The sequence below is a fragment of the Lichenostomus cassidix genome, unplaced genomic scaffold (genome assembly GCF_008360975.1).
Source record: "Lichenostomus cassidix isolate B80296 unplaced genomic scaffold, HeHo_3.0 HiC_scaffold_68, whole genome shotgun sequence".
In the NCBI taxonomy this organism is placed as follows: Eukaryota; Metazoa; Chordata; class Aves; order Passeriformes; family Meliphagidae; genus Lichenostomus; species Lichenostomus cassidix.
Genome location: NW_028148080.1, coordinates 4,351 through 14,259, shown reverse-complemented (window position 1 = coordinate 14,259; position 9,909 = coordinate 4,351). Strand labels below are relative to the sequence as shown.

General features: G+C 50.1%; 1 long non-coding RNA gene across 1 annotated transcript; it reads right to left on the bottom strand.

Annotated features, from left to right (window-relative positions):
* Positions 1–882: 882 nt before the first annotated feature.
* LOC146420095 (uncharacterized) lies at positions 883–8,930 on the bottom strand. Its single transcript, XR_014849271.1, has 2 exons — positions 8,238–8,930; positions 883–1,361 (listed from the first exon to the last, which is right to left on the bottom strand). It is a non-coding gene; the product is annotated as an uncharacterized LOC146420095 (long non-coding RNA).
* Between the last annotated feature and the right edge of the window lie 979 nt (positions 8,931–9,909).

Here is a 9,909-nt window from a genome sequence, read left to right as displayed (position 1 = left end):
CTGTGCTACCCACAGCAAGCGGGACGAGCCAGCGCTGCTCCGGCACCGCCTCCTGCCGAGGCAGCAGCGGCAAGGAGACCGCGGGCAGCCGCTCCCTCAGCGGCCTCAGGCCAGCGGCAACACGGCGCCACAGCCAGGGAGGGAGGGAGGGAGACGGGAGAATGAAGCCGCCACAGCCCCCCTGCCGCCCCCTCCATCCCCTCCATCCGCCCGCAGCGAGCCCCGAGCCCCGGCACAAGGCAGCGCGGCTCCCACCTGCGCTGGGACAGCCTCTCCGAGCTCCGCCGCCGCCTCCCCGGGCTCCGCCCGCTGCCGCCGCTCCCGGGCCGCACACACGCTCCCACCATGGCGCCGCTGCTGCCCCACTAAAGCCCTGCCTGCCTGCCTGGGGGCGACACCGGCGCCGGCCTTGTCCCCGCTCGCTGGCACCGAGCACCAATCAGCGCTGGGACAATTGCGAGTGACAGCACAGCCAGCCAAGGGCAGCGAGGCGCGGGCTCTGCGCACGCACGGAGTCACCTCCCTTTCCCGGAACTCGGGCATTTCTCGGAACCTTCGGCTGAGCAGCAGCTCTGGCGCTGTGCCGGCACGGGCAGGAGGCCAAGGAACCGCTGCTGCCCTGAGCTGCCGGGAGCTCGGTGTGACCTGGAGCTGAAGGTGCTGTGAGCTGGGGCTGAGGCCGGGATGGAGCAGGGACTCCCCTGCAGCCCCGGCTGGAGCCGAGGCCGGAGCAGGGGATGCCTGAGAGAGGCGAAAACTCTGTCACTCTCCTTCTTACCCTGGGAGGGAACAGAGCACATAAGGAAAGGCTCGAGGGTCTGGTTAAGGGCGGCGAGACATTGTCACCGAATCTACGGGAAAAACAAAAACCCTCCAACCACATTTTAATGTTAGAGAGTCAAGGCATTACTTAAATATCTGGCCAGGATGTAGTTCTGGCCAGGATGTACCACAGAAATCATCCACACACAGCCCAGGTGTGCAGAGAGAACCATTCCAGGATACATGGCTTTTACCCGATTTCTCAGCTATTTTATACAGTAAAAATACATAGACAAGCATTGGGTCAGTGTCCATTGGTTCAAAGTTGAGCAAACTCCCGATATTCAGTCTCTCATTGGATCCGAATTTCCTCACCTCTGATGCTAATTAGGTTTTTCATTCTTCTTTTATTATCATCATTTTTTTCCGGATTAGGTCCCTTCATCCCTGCTGGAGGTGGTCTGGGGTAGATGTTTGTGATAGTCACTGATGTCCTGCAGATGTTCTGTTAATAGCCTTTATCTCTCTGGTTATCTTCGGGTCACTTCCCATCTCTTGATATGCTGAGTCCATCAGACTTCACCTGGTAGAACAATGCCCTGGAAGAAACCTAAAATTCCTTTTTCTGGGGTTAAGATAAGCAGAACTTTTGGACTAAAGTTTTACAAAAATTTTAAACTGGTATCTTTTCTGACAACATAACTCACTTGTCACAAGCACAACACACCTGACTTCGTGAAATTTATTGAATTTATTATCAAATCAGAGCAAGAAAACGAGAAGTAAAATAATTCCTAACAAAACACCTCCTCCCACCCTTCCCTCCTTTCTGCGCTTCACTTTGTTATAAATTGGGTCTCAATAAGTCAATCAGAGACAATTCCAATTCAGTAATTTGTAATTTATTCAAGCAAGTGGATACTGGTCAAAGCAGCGCTGGGCGGGCTAGGCATGCTCCTTCGCTCTGCCTAAGACACACCGCGCAGAGGTTTGTGTGTGCCGAGGTTTTATGCAGTCCCTTTTTCCGGGTTACGTGTCATTTGCTGGAGATAAGGCTGTGTCTGCGTAGTCTGTTGCTGTTGCTAGAGGGTCCGCCGCTGCCTTCCGAAAGGTCGTAGTCACGTTCGCAGCTTGCCTTTCTTCCTAAACCTTGCAAGTTTTGTATAAGCCTTGTGTAAACAGGATGCTTAAGTTCTGCTTATGCCAGCAGGAGGTCTTTGGCTCGTGGGGGCCCTGTTTTCCTGTTGCGATTTAGAGAATCAATCCTTATCTATCACAATCCCCCCTTTCTTTAATACCATTTTGTTCGCTAAATCGCTTTAAGGCCTCTGTGCTAAGGATCAGTCCTTCGGCCATATCATATTCTTGCTGATCGGGTATTATCTCTAGTTTAGCCTTAGCTAGCATTAGGTGTGCTGCTTCCAATCTTCCTTTAACTATACTTAAAAGTTGATTGAATATACATGGTCTAAATGTAAGTGTCAATATTAGTACAACCAGAGGTCCCGCTAGGGTAGATAACATGGTTGTAAGCCACGGGCATGTATTGAACCAGCTTTCATACCAATTCCAGGTGTTTTCTCTTTCTCTTTTGCATTTTTTTTAATCCTTTACGGAGTTCAGACATAGCATCTCTCACTACTCTTGTGTGGTCAGCATACTACCCGCAGAGCGGTAAATTCTTTGTTTACAAGAGATGCTATACCTGTACTGGCTCTAGTAGCTCTTAAAGCTAGCAATGTTGCTATGGTTTGAGTTCCCAGTGTCAATATAATTGTACTTAGTAGGTGATGTACACCCTTGAGGATACCATCCTGTGGAAATATGTTTGTCACTGTTCCTAGGAGTCCAACTTCTTGCTACAGTTACACACTCCCAATGTGCACAATAATAAGCTGTTGGTTGATTACAGTACCCAAGACCAGGATTTGAACTTGGGCACATATAGTAATCTGTAGTACGATTCGGATACTAGTATGGTCCTAATGACCCGACTGGGATCTGAAAAGATGGGTTTTCCACAGTAGTTTGTGTTTGTATGATGTGTTGATCTTCTCATCGGATCAGAGACTATTTAAACGGTTCATGAGGATGATGGCTAGCACTACTCATGATACATTTTAACAAAATTAAGCTACACATATATATACATTATGTAAGTGATGGTCCCATGGCTGAACGTGTACTTCTTACCTGTATTTGATACCCACTTTGCTGCTTGGGCTCTTGAACCCTTTTAAAGTCCTTCCAAGACTTGGGGCAGCTTAGTCCAGATCTTTTCATAGTCCCATGGACTGTCTTTACTCTCCCAGGTTCGATCCCTCTGCCTCGTCCGTCGACTCGGTTGCCGCGAGCCACGGGGGTCACCATCTTCTCGGCAGCAAGGATATTCCTCGGGGGGGCTCCGGGGCAAATGATCTGTTTTTATAACTGTCCCAGTTTTTATGTTTAACCACTGGACCATGGCAGGGTAAGTGAGCCACATTTTTTTTTTTTTACAGTCTCCTCCAATGATTTCTGCCACCATCGGCCTAGGTTCATTGGAGTGGTAACAATAAAATTCAGGGCAAATCCCATGGAGGTAAATATCCCACCATTCGGGCATCCCCTGTCGTAATCTCCCCAATTTAACAGCCAATCGTAACAAATGCTCGGTTTGCTTATGTTCTGCCTTAGAGCAGGTTGGGCAGACCCCCATAGGAGGCCTTCCCCTGGTGCAATGGGTCCACCACTTTTCTCTACATACTTTGCATACAAAACATACAAAGGGATAGCAATTACAATTAGGGGTATTACATTTGACCACATGGTCTCAAGCATAGCAATCATAGGGTAAATCATACTTAGGGAAAACTCTAATGGGGTATTTCAGGTGTACAGTAACAGGGTTCATGCACTAGAAATTACAGTCTCTTAAGTCTTATCTTTAATTCCTCGGGGCGTTCCACGACTTTCTACAAGGGGTCTCTGTTGAACTTCTTTACTTGGCTGGCGTGAGTCCAACCCTTTTCGGTGGTCCGGGCTGCGGATTCTGTGGTAAGTAACACAACATAGGGACCTTCCCATTGAGGGGTTAAAGATACCTCTTTCCAGGATTTTATTAAAACTTCATCTCCAGGCTGATATGCATGTATCGGCATCCAGAGAGGTGGTCTTTGGGCAGCTAACCCCTTTTGTCTCAGCTTGTCCCGTCTCCCCGCCAGGTGTGTAATGTAAGTTTGTAAGTGAGTGTCTGATACAGCGGGATGATCTCCAGGAATTTCTAAATCAAAGGGCATTCCATATAACATTTCACAGGGAGAAAGTCTTATATCTGTACGGGGTTGTGTCCTAACATTTAATAGAGCTAACGGTAAACATTTAACCCAACTCATTTTTGTTTCAAGCTTTAATTTAGTCAATTGTTTCTTAATTTCCCCATTCATATGTTCTACTTTTCCCGAACTTTGTGGATGCCAAGGGGTGTGATATTCCCAATTGATACCTAGAGCGTCTGCCACAGCTTTTGCTACCTTGGACACGAAATGGGGTCCTTGGTCTGAGTCCATAGTTTCAATGAGACCGTATCGTGGAATAATTTGTTCTAACAATACCTTGGCAACTGTTTGTGCAGTAGCTCGTGTTGTTTAAACGGCTTCCACAAAATGGGTTAAGTGGTCTACCATTACTAGTAGATATTTGTGTCTTCCTACTGCAGGTAATTCTGTGAAGTCTATTTGAACATGTGAGAACGGTCTATGTGCTAATTCCCAACTCCCAGGCAATCGTTCTCTTAGTTGCTGTTTATTTACTTTCTGGCAGGTTACACATCTCATGGTTACTTGTTTGGCCAGATTATATATCTTTATGCACATATATTTATCAGCAAAGTGATCTACTAAGGCTTGTATTCCCCAATGAGTCTTTTCATGTAATCTCCGCAAAACCCACAGAGCCATAGCTTTTGGTAGTACTTCCCTCCCATCTGCAAGGACCCACTTCTTTTCTGAATTCTGTGTCACCCCTGTTTGTCTAAGCTTTTGCTCCTCTAGCGTAGAAAAGCATAACAACTGAGGTCTCTAGGTTTGACCCTCTTTTTCATGTACATAACACCATTCCTTATGGGGATTATCGCATGTGCAAACCAGACCATCGCACCCAAAATCTTTCCAGCAAGCAAAGCAGGGGAATTTCTCTAAATCATCTTTACATGTTGCACAAAGCTCGTGTGGGTGTTTCTCGTGGAGAGAAAGCAAAGCAGCTCGTTTTGCTTCCTCATCTGCTAGGTTATTGCCTCTTGTAGTTAAACTTAACCCTTTTTGGTGCCCTTTAACATGTACTACAGCCAATTTAGTTGGTTGTCAGAGTGCCTTTAAGATTTCTTTAATGAGCCTCTCATGCACTAGTCCCTTACCCTGGGAGGTTATTAGGACCCTTTCTTCCCATATTTTTCCAAATGTATGTACCACTCCAAATGCATATTTGGAGTCCATGTAGATGGTCCTTATGTCTTTTCCAATTATTTGTAAGGCTCATAATACAGCATAAAGTTCACATCCCTGAGCTGACCAACTTGGGTTTAAGGGACCTGGTTGGAGTACTTCCATGGTTTGTCCATCAATGATGGCATAGCTGGACTTACGTTTACTCTCTACTACCCGTGAGGATCCGTCCACAAATAATTTAATGCCGTCTTCTAATTCTTCATCTTCTAGGTCAGGCCTAACCTTTGTTTGTTCTTCTATGGTTTGGAGGCAATCATGTAATAGCACATTGCCATCGGGTACTCCATACAAAAATTGGGCCGGATTTTGTACTGAGGTGGTTTCTAAAGTTAATTTAGGAGACGCAACCAGAATTCCTTCGTATTTAAGCAATCTGGCGTCTGTGATCCATTTTTCTGCCTTTTGGGATAAAATACTCCAGATATCATGAGGGGAGACAACTCGCAGTTCTCCTGCAAAGGTTATTTTGAGGGCTTCCTCTACCATTAGTGATGCTGCAGCTACTATTTGGAGACAAGTAGGCCATCCCTTACTAATGGAAGTCTAACAATTTAGATAAATAGGCCACAGGCTTTTTACTACTGGCCCAGTCCTGAGCTAAAATACCAAATGCAGTCCCCTCTTCGGTATTCACAAATAAATGGGATGGCTTGTGGATATCAGGCAAGCTTAACACGGGTGCATTGACCAATTCTTTTTTTTTTTAGAGCCTGAAATCTTTCCTCATCTGCTGGAGACCATTTAAGGAGTCCATCATGGGCCAATTTTTCATATAGGAATTTGACTTTTTGGCTGTAATTCTCAATCCATTGTCTACAATGGCCAAATAATCCCAGTAATTGTCGAATTTGTCATTTTGTTTTGCTGTTCATTAAAGGCCTTAGTTATATTTTGTCCCCTAGGGACTGATTTTTTTTTTCTTTTAATGCCTTGGACTATGATCGTCTGCAAGTCCTGCATGTGTGCCTGATCATTTGGGTCTTGATTATTCCAACTGGGCCGCTGTAATGGCCACTTCACATCCCCAGTCGGGCCCTGAGGATGGTTATTTTCCCAAATTCTCATACCGGCTGTTCTAATCATCCTTCTTTCTTCTGCCGTAAAGGGAGTTCATCCCAGGTATAAATGTTAGGACCTAGGAATTGATCTACTCTCTCAGCAACTCCCAATGGATCTTCTAGAAGGTGACCCATTTCCTTTGTAAATTCTCTTACGTCCCCTGAATTTAAGGGAACTGCTATGTACCCTATACCAGGTGCCTGACCTCCCCCTGGTGGGTTTACCATCCCCATGCCAACCTCTCTGAGTGGATATAGACCATTACGTGCCCTGCTGCGTGTGATGCGTCTACTAGGCTGAGCAGGCTCCTCATCCTCAGACGACTGATTAGTGTCATCTTGAGGTAATAACGGGGCTGTTGGTGCATTCGGAGGTGGCGCCGGAGTTGGTGCTGGAGGTACATATAGAGGGGGCATTTCCTCTGAATTCCTTTTCTTAGGATCTTTTGTTTTAACACAAAAAGTCCTGCCCCTCATATCGGGGTAATCCAAAGGGCAGCATAATCACTTTATTCCTGATTAAAAGGTTGTTTGGAATTTACATACGAATTTAAAGCTTGACACATAAAATTCTCAAACGGCCCAAATACTGGTCAGTACAAAGGATCAGTCCGTATCTGTTTTCCTCCCTAAACTACTATGCAATAATTTATCATTTTACTTTTACTCTTACCCCTTGTACGGGGGTCATCCGCCCAATATTTAATCAAAACCCCGAAGGGACTATCAGGCAGGATATGCGGGAGTTTTGTCTGGGGCTCCCCCCCCCATGGATTCAGAGGGCTTGCTTTTCCTCTGACCCATCTTCCAGAGTGTCTTCAGTCACACACACACTCGCGTCCTCCCGGTCGTGGCCCAGTCCCTCGCGGGATGTGGGAACCGCACTACAAGGGAGTCCACATTCACTTCGCCAAGCCTTTGGCGTCTCACACACCACACTCTGGGATAACCACCCCAACCGAACGGATACCCTGTGTTCTCTTAATCTGAACACATACTCACGCGTCCTGCGTCTTCGTCCGGAGCTTCGTGCACAAAGATTATGGGGTTTTCCTTTGACCAGTATCCGAATTTAGGTTCGTCGGTTAGGGTGTCGGAGAAGTACCCCCACAGGGCCGTTGAAACAACGGGGCGCCTCCCAGTGAGGGGTCTCCAGCGAGGGACCCTATCCGAGTCACGGCACCATGTTGTTATAAATTGGGTCTCAATAAGTCAATCAGAGACAATTCCAATTCAGTAATTTGTAATTTATTCAAACAAGTGGATACTGGTCAAAGCAGCGCTGGGCGGGCTAGGCATGCTCCTTCGCTCTGCCTAAGACACACCGCGCAGAGGTTTGTGTGTGCCGAGGTTTTATGCAGTCCCTTTTTCCGGGTTACGTGTCATTTGCTGGAGATAAGGCTGTGTCTGCGTAGTCTGTTGCTGTTGCTAGAGGGTCCGCCGCTGCCTTCCGAAAGGTCGTAGTCACGTTCGCAGCTTGCCTTTCTTCCTAAACCTTGCAAGTTTTGTATAAACCTTGTGTAAACAGGATGCTTAAGTTCTGCTTATGCCAGCAGGAGGTCTTTGGCTCGTGGGGGCCCTGTTTTCCTGTTGCGATTTAGAGAATCAATCCTTATCTATCACAACTTTATCCCCCATTCCCTCCCTCCTCCCCACCCAGAGGCACAGGGCATGGGGGTCACAGTCAGGTTATGTCATTCCTCCCCCTCAGGCAGAGGAATCCTTGTCCTGCTCCAGCCTGGGGTCCCTCCGGGGAACACAATCCCTCAGGAACAGGCTGCTCCAGCAGGGATCCCCCACAAGTCCCGCCAGCAGCCACTTCCATGGCTCTGCAGGAGCTTCCCATGGCTCAGGGTCTCTCTCAGGCATCCCCTGCTCCGGCCTGGGCTCCTGCTGGGGCTGCAGGGGAGTCCCTGCTCCATCCCGGCCTCACCCACAGCTCACACCGAGCTGGACCTGCAGCTCCAGGTCACACCGAGCTCCAGCCGGTTGAGGGCAGCAGCGATTCTTTGTCCTCCTGCCCGGGCCGGGAACAGCGCCAGAGCTGCTGCTCAGCCGAAGGTTCCGAGAAATGCCCGAGTTCCGGGAAAGGGAGGTGACTCCGTGCGTGTGCAGAGCCCGCGCCTCGCTGCCCTTGGCTGGCTGTGCTGTCACTCGGAATTGTCCCAGCGCGATTGCTGCTCGGTGCCAGCGAGCGGGGACAAGGCCGGCGCCGGTGTCGCCCCCAGGCAGGCAGGCAGGGCTTTAGTGGGGCAGCAGCGGCGCCATGGTGGGAGCGTGTGTGCGGCCCGGGAGCGGCAGCAGCGGGCGGAGCCCGGGGAGTCGGCGGCGGAGCTCGGAGAGGCTGTCCCAGCGCAGCGTCCCGGGGACAGGGCAGCTACCTCCGTGCTACGGAGAGGAACCGGGACGAGCCAGCGCTGCTCCGGCACCGCCTCCTGCCGAGGCAGCAGCGGCAAGGAGACCGCGGGCAGCCGCTCCCTCAGCGGCCTCAGGCCAGCGGCAACACGGCGCCACAGCGAGGGAGGGAGGGAGGGAGGGAGGGAGGGAGGGAGGGACACAGGAGAACGAAGCCGCCACAGCCCCCCTGCCGCCCCCTCCATCCCCTCCACCCGCCCGCAGAGAGCCCCGAGCCCCGGCACAAGCCAGCGCGGCTCCCACCTGCGCTGGGACAGCCTCTCCGAGCTCCGCCGCCGCCTCAGCGCTGCTGCCGAGTGACCACCTGTATGATCCCGGTCACTCCAGGTCCCTCCCGGTCACTGCCACTATGATTCCAGTATGGTCCCGGTCACTCCCAGTAAGATCCCAGCTGCCCCCAACATGGTCCCAGTTGCTCCCAGTCATGCCCTCTATGGTTGTTTTCACCCTCAGTCACTCCCATTAGGAGTCCAGTGTGCCCCCAGTCACTCACAGTCACTCTATGGTGCCATTTGTCCCCATCGTGGTCCCAGGTGCTCCCAGTATGAGTCCAGTCACCCCCAATATGATCCCAGTAACTTCCAGACACTCTCAGTATGAATCCGGTTTGATCCCTGTCACCCCCAGTATGGTCCCAGTCACTCCCAGATACTCCCAGTATGATTCCAGTCACTCCAAGTATGACCCTGTCAGTCCCAGCATGATCCCAGTATGACCCCAGCATGGGTCAACTGCTCCCAGTATGATCCCAGTTTACCCCTGCATTTTTCCAGTTTCTCCTATTCACCCCTACTGCGGTTCTGGTCACTCCCAGTATGATTCCAGTCGGTCCCAGTATGATCCAAACCACTCCCAGTCTTTCCCAGTATATCTCAGTTGTCCCCAGCATGCTCTCAGACACTCTCAACGGCTCCCAGTGGCTCCCAATAGTCCTCAGTATACTCCCAGTATATCCCAGTATGATCCCTGTTGCCCAATTCCAGTCCCGCTGGGTCCCAGTCCCTTCCTGATGTATCCTGGTGTCCCAGTCCATCCCAGTCCCTTCCTGGCAGCCACTGCCATTTCCCAGATCCTGCCCCCCCCCGACCCCCAAAGCTGCCCTCCCACCCCCCAAATGCTGACAGGGGTTGGGGGCTTCGTGCTGGGCTTTGCCTGTGCTGGGGCTCGGCCTCCACCTGTGGGGAAGGTGA